Source organism: Oncorhynchus clarkii, chromosome 32 (genome assembly GCF_045791955.1).
Source record: "Oncorhynchus clarkii lewisi isolate Uvic-CL-2024 chromosome 32, UVic_Ocla_1.0, whole genome shotgun sequence".
Classification (NCBI taxonomy): domain Eukaryota; kingdom Metazoa; phylum Chordata; class Actinopteri; order Salmoniformes; family Salmonidae; genus Oncorhynchus; species Oncorhynchus clarkii.
The window spans coordinates 35,226,148-35,237,765 of NC_092178.1; the positions used below are offsets into that span (position 1 = coordinate 35,226,148).

Consider the following 11,618-nt stretch of genomic DNA (forward strand, 5'->3'; position numbering starts at 1 on the left):
ATACGTCACATCGCATGTTATGGATCTTTATAATTCTTTCATTGTTAATTAATAACTTCACCTTATATTAAATTAGAATGCATTTATTTTCACCTGAGAAGGAACTTTTGTGGTGGACACTTTTTTTATACACAAATCTTAAAGTGCCCTGAAAAGCAGAACAATGGAACTAATATTAAGATTAAAAGCAAGAGTAATTCCGAATAACCTATTTACTGTGATAAAATATCGGGATTTTAATAAATGTATATGTAAATATTTCACTCGGTCAAATAGCAATACAAAAAAAATATTTTATTTGGGTACATTTCAATATTTGTACAATGAGAAATTAAATCATTTACCATTTGTATAATGACCTATTTCTGTCCGAAGGCAATCACATGAATACTTCATTTGTTTACATAGCAAAGGAACTCACGGCTTGATTGACTATAAAACATTAGTATACACCGATTTTGGGCATTGCAACCCTATCAACCAGTGTTTCAGTTCTACATTTTGAAATACACAGAGCACACACAAACCTCCAGCAGGTCATTGTAAAACACACAAATTGAGAGAAAGATTATTCTCCTACGCTCTTATTCAGTTTTTAAAGGGATACGTTAGGATTTGGCAATGGTGCCCTTTATCATCTTTCCCAGAATCAGATGAACTTGTGGATACCATTTTTATGTCTCTGTGTCCTGTATGAAGGAAGTTAGCGGTAATGCTAATGCCAATGCTAACTAGTGTTAACACAATGACAGGAAGTTCCAGTCATTTCGCTAACGCTAATTATCAATTGCACCAGTTAACAACTAGCGTTAGCAGTCATTGAGCTAAAAGGAAGTTAACAGTTGCGCAAGTTAGCAACTTTATTCAAACCGCACGCAGAGACTTAAAACTGGTATCCATGAGTTCCTCTGACTCTGGGAAAGTAGATAACGGGCCTCATTGCCAGAATCCCAAAAATTACCCTTTAACACTCTCAGAAAGGTGCAGTCAATGTGACTCTTGTCCTCTATGTGGCGCTCAATGCCATAGTGAATGTATTATCAGGCTGGCTGTCGAACCAAACAGTAGAGTCAGGGAGTAACTGAAGACATGGCTGCCCCCTGCTGGTGTGGTGAGAGTGGTTGACCATGTGGCGGTTGTGGCGGTTGTGGTGGCATTTGTTGGTCCTATTGTATAATTCTGTTGGTCGGTTGTTGGTCCTATTGTAGAATTCTGTTGGTCGGTTGTTGGTCCTATTGTAGAATTCTGTTGGATGAAAATGAAGTATTTACATTAGGCTATATGTTAATTCAGGATTATTTCACCCGTGTCTATTAACTGAAATGAATTAGGGACAGTTTGAAAATTACTGGTGTGGATGGCCAGGTGGCGGTTGTGGCAGTTGTGACGGTTGCTGGTCCTATTGTAGAATTCTGTTGGTCTGTTGTTGGTCCTATTGTAGAATTCTGTTGGTCTGTTGTTGGTCCTATTGTAGAATTCTGTCGGATGAAATTGTTCATTAAGCATTCATTTACCCATGTCTATTTGAAACTGAACTTAATTAGGGACCATTCAAAATTACTGGAGGGGATTACAATATAACTTTTCAGGTTTTACTTCTTGCATCCTTGCCAAATGTCCTAATCTGTTTGCATGCACTACGCTTTTCCACACACTTACTATACCACAGGTCAATATAGTCTGCCAGTCTCACCGTTTGTCCTGACCTCTATCCACCATTCATAGTGGTGGATCGTTGGTCCAGATCTCCAATAGTCTAACTAACAATCATACCACACATAAAATCATTCAAAGGCGCGACAATTTTCTATGTCAATCCACAAGAACAAGGGGAGTAGCTGACAGGCAGCAGAGAGGCAGGTGTGTGACACGCAGCTCAAAAAGCTTCCCTATTGGTCTTGTTTAGGGACAATAAAATGATCCTACTTAGACTTGTCTACAACACCACAATGCAATTAATAATAGTTTTCAAGCGAGTATAAAATTCTACTCTAGGCTGTAAACTGCAAACGCTCTTTGATTTGAATGTTTCATTCGATTTGGATCAGTTGTGGGTCTACTCTCAACAGTTTATAAGGTCTAGAAAGGCACAGCAGCAGGCCAGTCTGGTTTTATTTCTGTCTGATGGGGATCATCATTCTCCCAAATCGTCCTATAATAATGTGGCCAAATATAATCCCTGCAGGCCCAGTTATTCCGGAAACTCAAAGCGCTCTGCCTCCTCTCAGATCCGAGTGGCTATTCCTCCCACACCTAGAACCTAACACATCAAAATGGCCTAAATATTTGTCATTTAACTTAAAAAAAAACACAACCAGTTATAATGTTTTAATTGGGTTAGGCTACTTCAAACGTCTCATGTCGGCTACCTGCTCACGGTCGTCCACTCCACTTTAATATAAATCCAGCATCCAAACTGTGCACTGGCTATTTAATGTATGGAAAGAGACATCTGTTACAAAACCCAAACATTTTTGAATGACATTCGGAGATTGTCAAGCCAAGCCTTTGCTAGTGGGTACAAGGTAGGGAGGGATGTATTTTGTTTTTGTCGAGATTGACATATTCGTAGTCATTTTGATAGTGGTGTTGAAAACGCAAATCATGATGTTGAGCGCCCGAAGTCAGTAATCGGTATGCAGATATGCTTTGTTTATTGGCTGTGTGGTGCATTGGCTGTTCCTTGCATATACATTTGCTGCATATATTTTATATAATTAAGCAATAAGGCCCGAGGGGGTGTGGCATATGGACAATATACCACGGCTAAGGGTTGTTCTTATGCACGACGCAACGCAGGAGAGCAGTAAATATACATATTTTGTCATACCCATTGTATCCCATCTGATATACCACAGCTGTCAGTCAATCAGCATCCTGGGCTCGCACCACCAAGTTTAGAAAATCTGATTTCCCCCTAGCTGATCATTATTTTCAACCGCCTCTGATTGTAGTGTAATGAAACAGTCAGGGGGAGTGAGCTCGTCTGTGGTGGTTGGTGAACCCTCAACGTTCTGGCCCATAGCCCTGCGTGGCATCAACTGTGCCACAAAAGCATGCTGTAGTGGCAAAGTCGGCATCCACATTTATAAACACAGGGTCTCTACAGGTATTGTTATTTTTGGTCATAATAATTATTTTTGAGTTAATTCAATGAGGGGGAAGGGTGTGCAATTTTATTTTTACAGTACAAGGGGAGGGTCATGTTTTTATGTTGGGAAGGGGGTGCATAAAAAAAAAAAATGAAACCTGGAGTTGTAATTTTTTTTACTGACCATCAAACATTGCAATTTTCCACCTTTGTGTTATTTAAACATTTTGGTGCAAATATATGACAGGGGCTCCTGGTTTGACTGTTGGCCTGAATTGGGGTCCCAGGGCATGAAACGGATGAACGCCCCTGACCTAATGTCACTTTTGAGCATATAAACAGTCCAACTAAAAACACTGTTCTATAACTACATTTACTCATTGAATGATCCTCAAATTATTGAACCTCAAATTTCAACATACTGCATCAGCTATGATCAGAATTGTTGAGTTCACCAAACACTCTAGGTTGAATCAGATCTCCCCATCTCTCCATCCTTTCTTTAAGTTTAAAACTTGTTCAGCTATTATTTCTGAATAAGGAATAAGTACATTCATTACCTGTGCCATGGTGGATGCCAGCAAGGCCAGTGTGCCGAGTCCCAGAACCAGGCACTTCATATTGCAGAAAGGCGAGGTGTCTCGTGGGCCAGATACTAGAGGAAACTGCTGTCCTGGGTTGACTATCCTGGGTTTGCTATCGTTGATCTGATCTGGCTGTGTAGAGACTCCAGCTGAAAGTGAGCCTGGTCTTATATAATGTGGCAAAATCACCCTCCCCACCTTAGATACCGGCTGTCCAGGAAACAGCCCTGACCAGCTTACGTTAGATAAGGAGGACAATAAATGCAAAGTTGCCAAAGCTCTGCCCATTCATTCTCAAGGACACTGATTCACTGTCTGAATCTATAATTTTCTGTTGTGTATCTCTGTTTCCTTGTTCCGTGCAATATAATATATTTTCCAGCAGTAACAATGTCGATGATGTCAGGCATTGAAAATGTTGCACCAATAAACTTGACTTCATATTTGATTTGACCTGCCTTGTAGTTTGATACTTGTAATAATTCTACGTTGTGCTGTGTAGATTTTGGCAGACATTGTGCGCTAATGTCTACCTCAGTAACAATGGAGATGAATGCCCATTTTAAAGTGCTTGAGATTGTGCATCGATCCCCTTTGGACCAGGGCCCATAGTAGTGTGCACTATAGGCAATAGGGGTTTAATTTGGGAAGCCCCTTAGTAACCAAGAAAAAACAATTACCTGATTAGATTCTAAGATTCACACAGGTGTCGAGTCGACCCCATGTCGGCTAGACGCTGCTTATCACTTATAACATGCATACATAACGGACCAGATACTTAGGCTAACTAAGCAATAAGGCCCGAGGGGGTGTGGTATGTGGCCAATACACCACGACTAAGGACTGTTCTTATGCACGACGCAACGCGGAGTGCCTGCATACAGCCCTTAGCCATGGTATTTTGGCCATACACCACAAACCCCAGAGGTGCCTTATTGCGATTATAAACTGGTTACCAACAATTAGAGCAGTAACAATATGTGTTTTGTCATCGTCTGATATACCACGGCTTTCAGCCAATCAGCATTCAGGGCTCGAACCACCCAGTTTATAACAATCTGTTGAACCCTTGAGGAAAATGTGAGCGCTTTAATCTGGTATGATTGGCTCATTCATCCCCCTCCTCTCCCCTGTCACTATTCCCCAGGTCGTTGCTGTAAATGAGAACGTGTTCTCAGTCAATTTACCTGGCAAAATAACGGATAAATACAAATAAATAAATTGACATGAACCAGATTATAAATGACAGTTACTTGGTAATCCATGCCACCCTCCAAGCTACGGAAAGTCGTTAGAATGGCTCCCTCACCACTTCACCTGTTTCCTTATGACTGAGACATGAAACACTTTGTCTGGCTGCCTGAATCTTTCTGCGGTCAACAATGCTACATTGTTGCATGGGTTGCTAGACCACAAAAATAATTTTTCCAACAAGTCAGTACATGTATTCTCTCCCAATTTCCGAATTCAATTTGGTTCATTTTCCAAGTTAACAGAATCTCCCTCAAACTCCTAAACCAGCTCAAATAGTTGATTTACTATCAGGCTAACAACTATTGTCCGTAAGAGTATTCAAGAGTAGTTTAATTTAGGCAAACCGATTGAAAAAATATATTTCTGACATCATACACCCTGACCAGACAGGTTTTATCACGGGCCGACATGTATACTACAATTTTCAACGTAATGTATCACGATCATAAGGTTGAGGCAGTGGTAATAGCTCTTGATGCAGAGAAGGCATTTGATCAGTTTGAGTGGATGTACATGATGTCGGTTCTGGAGCATTTCGAGTTTGGAAAGGAATATATTAATTGGATAAGAATCATTTATGCACACCCAATGGTGTCCGTGCTAACCAATCAGGAAATGTCGCAGTCATTCCGCCTGTTCAAGGGCTGCCGACAAGGGTGCCCTATTTCGCCTGCTCTCTTCGCTATAGCCATGGAACCCCTTGCTACTCGCATTCGGGCATGTGCCGATATAGCTTCTGTTAAAATAAAAGACAAGCAGCACAAAATGTCCCTATATGCAGACAATGTTCTTTTGTTTATATCCAAGCCTAAAACTTCTATTCCCCACTTACTTAACTTGATAAATACATTCGGCTCCTTCTCTGGCTACAAGATAAACTGGCAAAAAAGTGAGTTGATGCCAATATCACGGCCTGTGGATATGCAATTTCTGCAATCTACCCCATTTAGAACAGTGATGGACAAGTTCACAAGCCTTTGCATTGTAGTGACAAGAGACCTTGATCAGCTACTGAAAGCGATTTGGGACATGAACATTTATCAGCTTAATAAACAAAATATAGATTTTTGGAAAACTCTTGTCCGATGTTTGGTCGTATAAACGCTATTAAAATGGTTGTCCTACCCAGGTTTCTTTACCTCTTCCAATGTCTACCCAATTTCATACCACAAAGCTATTTTAAGAAGCTGGATTCAATAGTAACTCCATTTTTATGGGATAACAAGGCAGCCAGAATTTCAAGGAAGCATTTATGCAAGTACAAGATAGAGGGGGGCTTTGTCCTTCCTCACTTTACACTGTATTATTGGGCTGCTAATCTGAACATTGTGTCTTTCTGGAGGGAAAGTTTACCTGCGATGAGACAGAAGGATATGCCTGCATGGCTTTTGATTGAGCAGGCCTCCTGTCAGCGTTCCTCACTCCCTGCACTTGTTATTAGTCCATCATATGTGAATAAAGCCACTTATGACTCTCATCCAGTCATTTGTCATACTCTTAGGATCTGGAAACAGATTGGGTATTTTCTTAACATACCCACTGTATACATTGACAGCCCGATTTTCCTGAATCATGCTTTCCACCCTGCATTGGATGATGTGGTGTTTTCACAGTGGAGGGAGAAGGGGCTCACAACAATTGGTCATTTATACATTTATGGTCAGTTAGCTTCATTTCAACAATTACAGGGAAAGTTCAACATGCCAACAACACATTTTTTCAGATACCTCCAAATCAGGACTTTCTTAAGGACACATATCCCACAGTGTGGCATTCAGCCAAATAATCTTACATTAGATAGCCTGATCCTTGTCAAACCCCATTCAAAAGGGTCAGTCTCTAGACTGTATGATGTGCTTACAGGCCCACATAGAGTTATCCACAGACACCATTAAAAGGGCTTGGGAACAAGAACTTGGTTCAGATATCTCAGATGAGGACTGGGTAGAAGCTCTCAGGAATATAAACCACAGTTCAGTGAATGCCAGACACAACCTTGTACAGTTTAAGGTGATACACAGGTCACATTACTCAAAAGTGAAACTGCATAAAATATTCCCGGACACCTCACCACTGTGTGAGAGGTGCAAGCAGGATGAGGGGATGTTGACCCACTTGTTTTGGACATGTCCTAAGTTACATGCTTACTGGGCTCTCATTTTTGATGACTTATCTAAAGCCTTCGATAGAGTTCTAGCCCCAGACCCATTGACCGCTCTGTTTGGTACAGTTGATGGGAATAACCACGAAGGGAAAGCTGTCTCTCTTTGTACTCTATTAGCCAAAAGGCTCATATTGCAATTTTGGAAACTGGAGACTGTACCTACCTTTGAAATGTGGTTACGGGATTTAGGGAATGTAATACATATGGAAAAGATTCGATACAATGCCTCCAATAGAAGTCCAATGTTTTACAAAATATGGCAGCCGATACTGGATAAATGATCTCGTCGCGCTTCATAACTGGGTTGACGATCTGCTGCTACTCTGTGCTGTACTCCACTCAATATTTATTTTTGGCTTAACTACACTGCTTGTAATGATTATATGCTGTCTTCCTATACATGTACCACCTAATAGGATTTCTGTTTTATTTTGGGTATGTGTGAGTTAAGTTTTGTTTTGTCCTGTAAATTGGCCATCCCAATGTCAAGGTTTGTATTGCTGTCTTTTTTCATTTCTTTTTTTATTGGAAAATAATAAACATATTCTATACTTTTTTAAATAGTCGTTTTATTTCACAATTCATAGTGTAACTATGTCATTTCATGTTCTCTTGAATTGGGCCTGTCCTCCTAATAAGAATTTTGTTTGAGTTTGTGTTGTGTTTGTATTGCTAGTTAATCATCAGTTACGACTGCTGACTGTGGTCATTCTGACTCCAGAGGCACAGTTTTGGTCATAGTCCAAAGGTGGTTTATTCAATTCTTAGATTTTTTTCATGACTTTGTCAATCAACTTCTTCGTAATAGCTATAAGTTATGGCACAGTGTGTCTTTATCAATATGGACTTATTCGAAATACAAGTCATTTGGGGTCATTTTGACGCCAGGACAACAACCACCTGAGCCACTGCCTGTTCACCCCGCTATCATCCAGAAGGCGAGGTCAGTACAGGTGCACCAAAGTTGGGAACAAGAGACTGAAAAACAGCTTCTATCTCAAGGCCATCAGACTTTAAATAGCCATCACTAGCACATTTGAGGCTGCTGCCTGTATACACAGACTTGAAATCATTGGCCACTTTAATAAATGGAACACTAGTCACTATAATAATGTAACTTTAATAATGTTTACATATCTTGCATTACTCATGTATATACTGTATTCCATACTATTCTACTGTATCTTAGTCTATGCCGCTCTGACATTGCTCATCCATATATTTATGTATTCTTAATTCCATTCCTTACTTAGATTTGTGTGTATTGGGTATATGTTGTGAAATTCTTAGATATTACTTGTTAGATATTGCTGCACTGTCAGAACTAGAAGCACAAGCATTTCGCTACACCCGCAATAACATCTGCTAAACACGTGTATGTGACCAATACATTTAGATTTATGTGCAAATCTGCCAATGGTATACAAAGTCTGCCAATGGTATAAATACTTGATAGAAATGCAAAACAGAACTCAGATACAATGTAAATCTACACAGAGAGCTATATAGTTGGGTTGGCTGAAAACTTCACAATAATGATGAGTCCAAATCGATGTGGCCGGAAGGTGTGTGCTGTTATGATTCTAAACGGTCAGATAGCTAGCAACAATGACAAGAAGCTGCCTTGTGGGAATCGTCGGTGGCTCGTTTCAGCTCCTTGTATCTTGTTATTGATACCATGTGTTGTTATGAGGTGTTTTGGCTGATGTCATGTCAAAAATTAGCTAGCTAGCTAACCAACAACTGTACCGATTTATTTGAGAGACAAGTTCTCATTGTGCAAATATTTGTATGTTTTCAATAAACCTTTGGAGACAGAAAATGTTTACATGTTGTCAACAGTCTAAGGCTGTCACGCCTGCTCCCGCTCCCCCACTCTGGCGCTCGAGGGCCCATCATTACGCACGGTCGGTAAACAACCAACCCGTAGTTATTCTAGGGCAAATCTAAAAACAAGATTTTATTTTAATCTGCGTTTCTCTAGAATCATGATATTAAGTTATACCTATTATCAGAGGGTGGAGGGGGACCTACATCAGTAATTTTAACCAGACAGATCACCTGCAGAGATGGAGCACCTTATATATTTGCCTATGGTATAATTGGTACCAAATCCAAATGACCTTACATATATGCTTAGTTGCAGTCAAAACAGCTCAAATAGTCTGTCAGTGGTATGAATACTGGGTAGAACTGTAATACAAAAACCAGCTTCCCTCTAAATGTACACATAGTGCTGTGATTGTGTGTATTTTCAGATTTTTGGTTATTCTAAGGGAAATGTTATAGAAATACACACATTTCTATAATTTCATCCAATATTCTATATGTGCAACTTCTTATGTTATTCGTGTTGATATAACATTTGGTTTGAAGTGACTTTGAGGATTTAGGCATGCTTTTTGAGGCATCCTGCCATAGGCCCTACCACTACCAGTATTTCACTAACAGCGATGCTAATGCTGGCTGTGGGGTAAGTAAATGAAGAAAACTAAGCAATATTTTTTGGTCATTGTCTCCCAAGATCAATGGATAAATCACTTTTTGTCATATAACCATATTTCAAATGTTGCTGTACCCTTTAAATGCAATTTGTTTTTTACCCCATATATAGGACAAAATTAAAATATATATATATATTTAAGTACTACAATACAATGGTAATACAATACAGTACAATGGTACTACTTAACAAGTATGTTTTTTATTCACAGCTACAATTACAATCAAACGTCTCACATGTCCTATGTGTATGTAAATTGTAAGAATGTTTGTAGCTTGTGCTCCTGATTATGTTTTCGGGAATATTGCGTATGGGTGATATAAATATTCATGGTGGGGGGCACCAGTCATTGGCAGTGGTGAATCGGGGGGTGGGGCTCAGTGCTCGTCATTTCGATCTGTCTTTCTCGGTCCCAAAGCACTTCATAGCGCCTTCATACAATAAATGCAAGGTGTGTGACATTAGCAAGGTACATGCCCATGCCTAACAAATAGTATACACAGCTCACCTACTACAATTTCCACTTTTTATATAGCAACTCCGTAATTATCATTCATTATTATTATTAATTGTTATTATTCATTTTCCATGATTATTCTTCATTGTTACGAAGCCTGCACCTGTGAAACTGCACACAGTTCTTAGTGAATTCATGTGAAGTAATGTACTCTTTTTAGAGTGCATTTTCATAGGTCAAGATCTGTAGAAGGAAACGGGAAACATGGGCCAGTAAAGTGTTTTCCGCAGGGCTGTGTTCTTAGTCATATACCATTTGGATCATTATGGAGATCAGGGGCCCCAGGAGGAGACTGCAAGAGCCCAGCAGGGCTGATGTACCTCCATCGGGTGTTGGTGACATATGGCTGGTAGCAGTTATGTTGGTTTGGTTTGCTGCGGTGTACTCCGTGGTCTGCAGGGACTCCAGGGTTGTGGGGGTTTGGGTGGTTGCGGTGGTTGCGGTGGTGGTGATGTAAGTGACTTGAGTAGAGTGTGTGGACTGTGGGCCCAGGGTTCTAGCGGCCGTAGTTGTATGGTTGGAGACAGGTGTGGTCGGAGGTTCAATGGTGACATTAATGCTGATGTTGTTATTGGAGGTTGTCATCATGGAGGAATTGTTTGGAAACGTGGTGTTTGTTAAGGGTTGGTTGCTGACTGGGTTTGAGGAGATAGTTGCTGGTGCTGTCGTACTGTTTGTGGGGATAACAGCTGTGCTGGTAGCTATGTTGGTAGCCTGCCAAAGATCAGAGGAAAAAGATAAATCAGATGTAGCTAAAGTGCCATCAGAAAGTATTCACACCCCCTTGACTTTTTCCACATTTTGTTGTGTTACATTCTGAATTTAAAAGTTATTAAATTGTGATTTTGTGTCACTAGCCTACAAACGATACCATATTTTTCAAAAGTATTCAACCCCTTTGTTGTGGCGAGTCTAAATATGTTCAGGAGTAAACATTTGCTCAACAAGTCACATAATAAGTACATGGACTCACTCTGTGTGCAATAATAGTGTTTAACATGATTTTTGAATGACTACCTAATCTCTGTACCCCACACATAATTATATGTAAGGTCCCTCAGTTGAGCAGTGAATTTTAAACACAGACTTAACCACAAAGACCAGATTTTCCAATGCCTCGCAAGGAAGGGCACCTATTGGTAGATGGGTAAAAATAAAAAGCAGACACTGAATATCCCTTTGATCATTGTGAAGTTATGAGTTACACTTTGGATGGTGTATCAATACACCCAGTCACTACAAAGATACAGACGTCCTTCCTAACTCAGTTGCCAAAAGGGAATGAAACCGCTCAGGGATTTCAACATGAGGCCAATGGTGACTTTAAAACAGTTACAGAGTTTGATAGGCTGTGATAGGGGATAACTAAGGATGGATAACAACATTGTAGTTACTCCACAATACTAACTTAAATTACAGAGTGAAAAGAAGGAAGCCTGTATAGAATAAAAATATTCCAAAATATGCATCCTGTTTACAATGAGGAACTGAAGTTAAACTGCTAT

General features: G+C 40.0%; 1 long non-coding RNA gene across 2 annotated transcripts; it reads right to left on the reverse strand.

Annotated features, from left to right (window-relative positions):
• Nucleotides 1-281: 281 nt before the first annotated feature.
• LOC139392241 (uncharacterized) lies at nt 282-3,818 on the reverse strand. 2 transcript variants are annotated; one of them, XR_011629654.1, is made up of 3 exons: nt 3,652-3,818; nt 1,350-1,445; nt 282-1,245 (listed from the first exon to the last, which is right to left on the reverse strand). It is a non-coding gene; the product is annotated as an uncharacterized lncRNA (long non-coding RNA). The 2 variants fall into 2 exon arrangements; XR_011629655.1 differs by having other exon boundaries at nt 1,350-1,478; nt 3,652-3,808.
• Between the last annotated feature and the right edge of the window lie 7,800 nt (nt 3,819-11,618).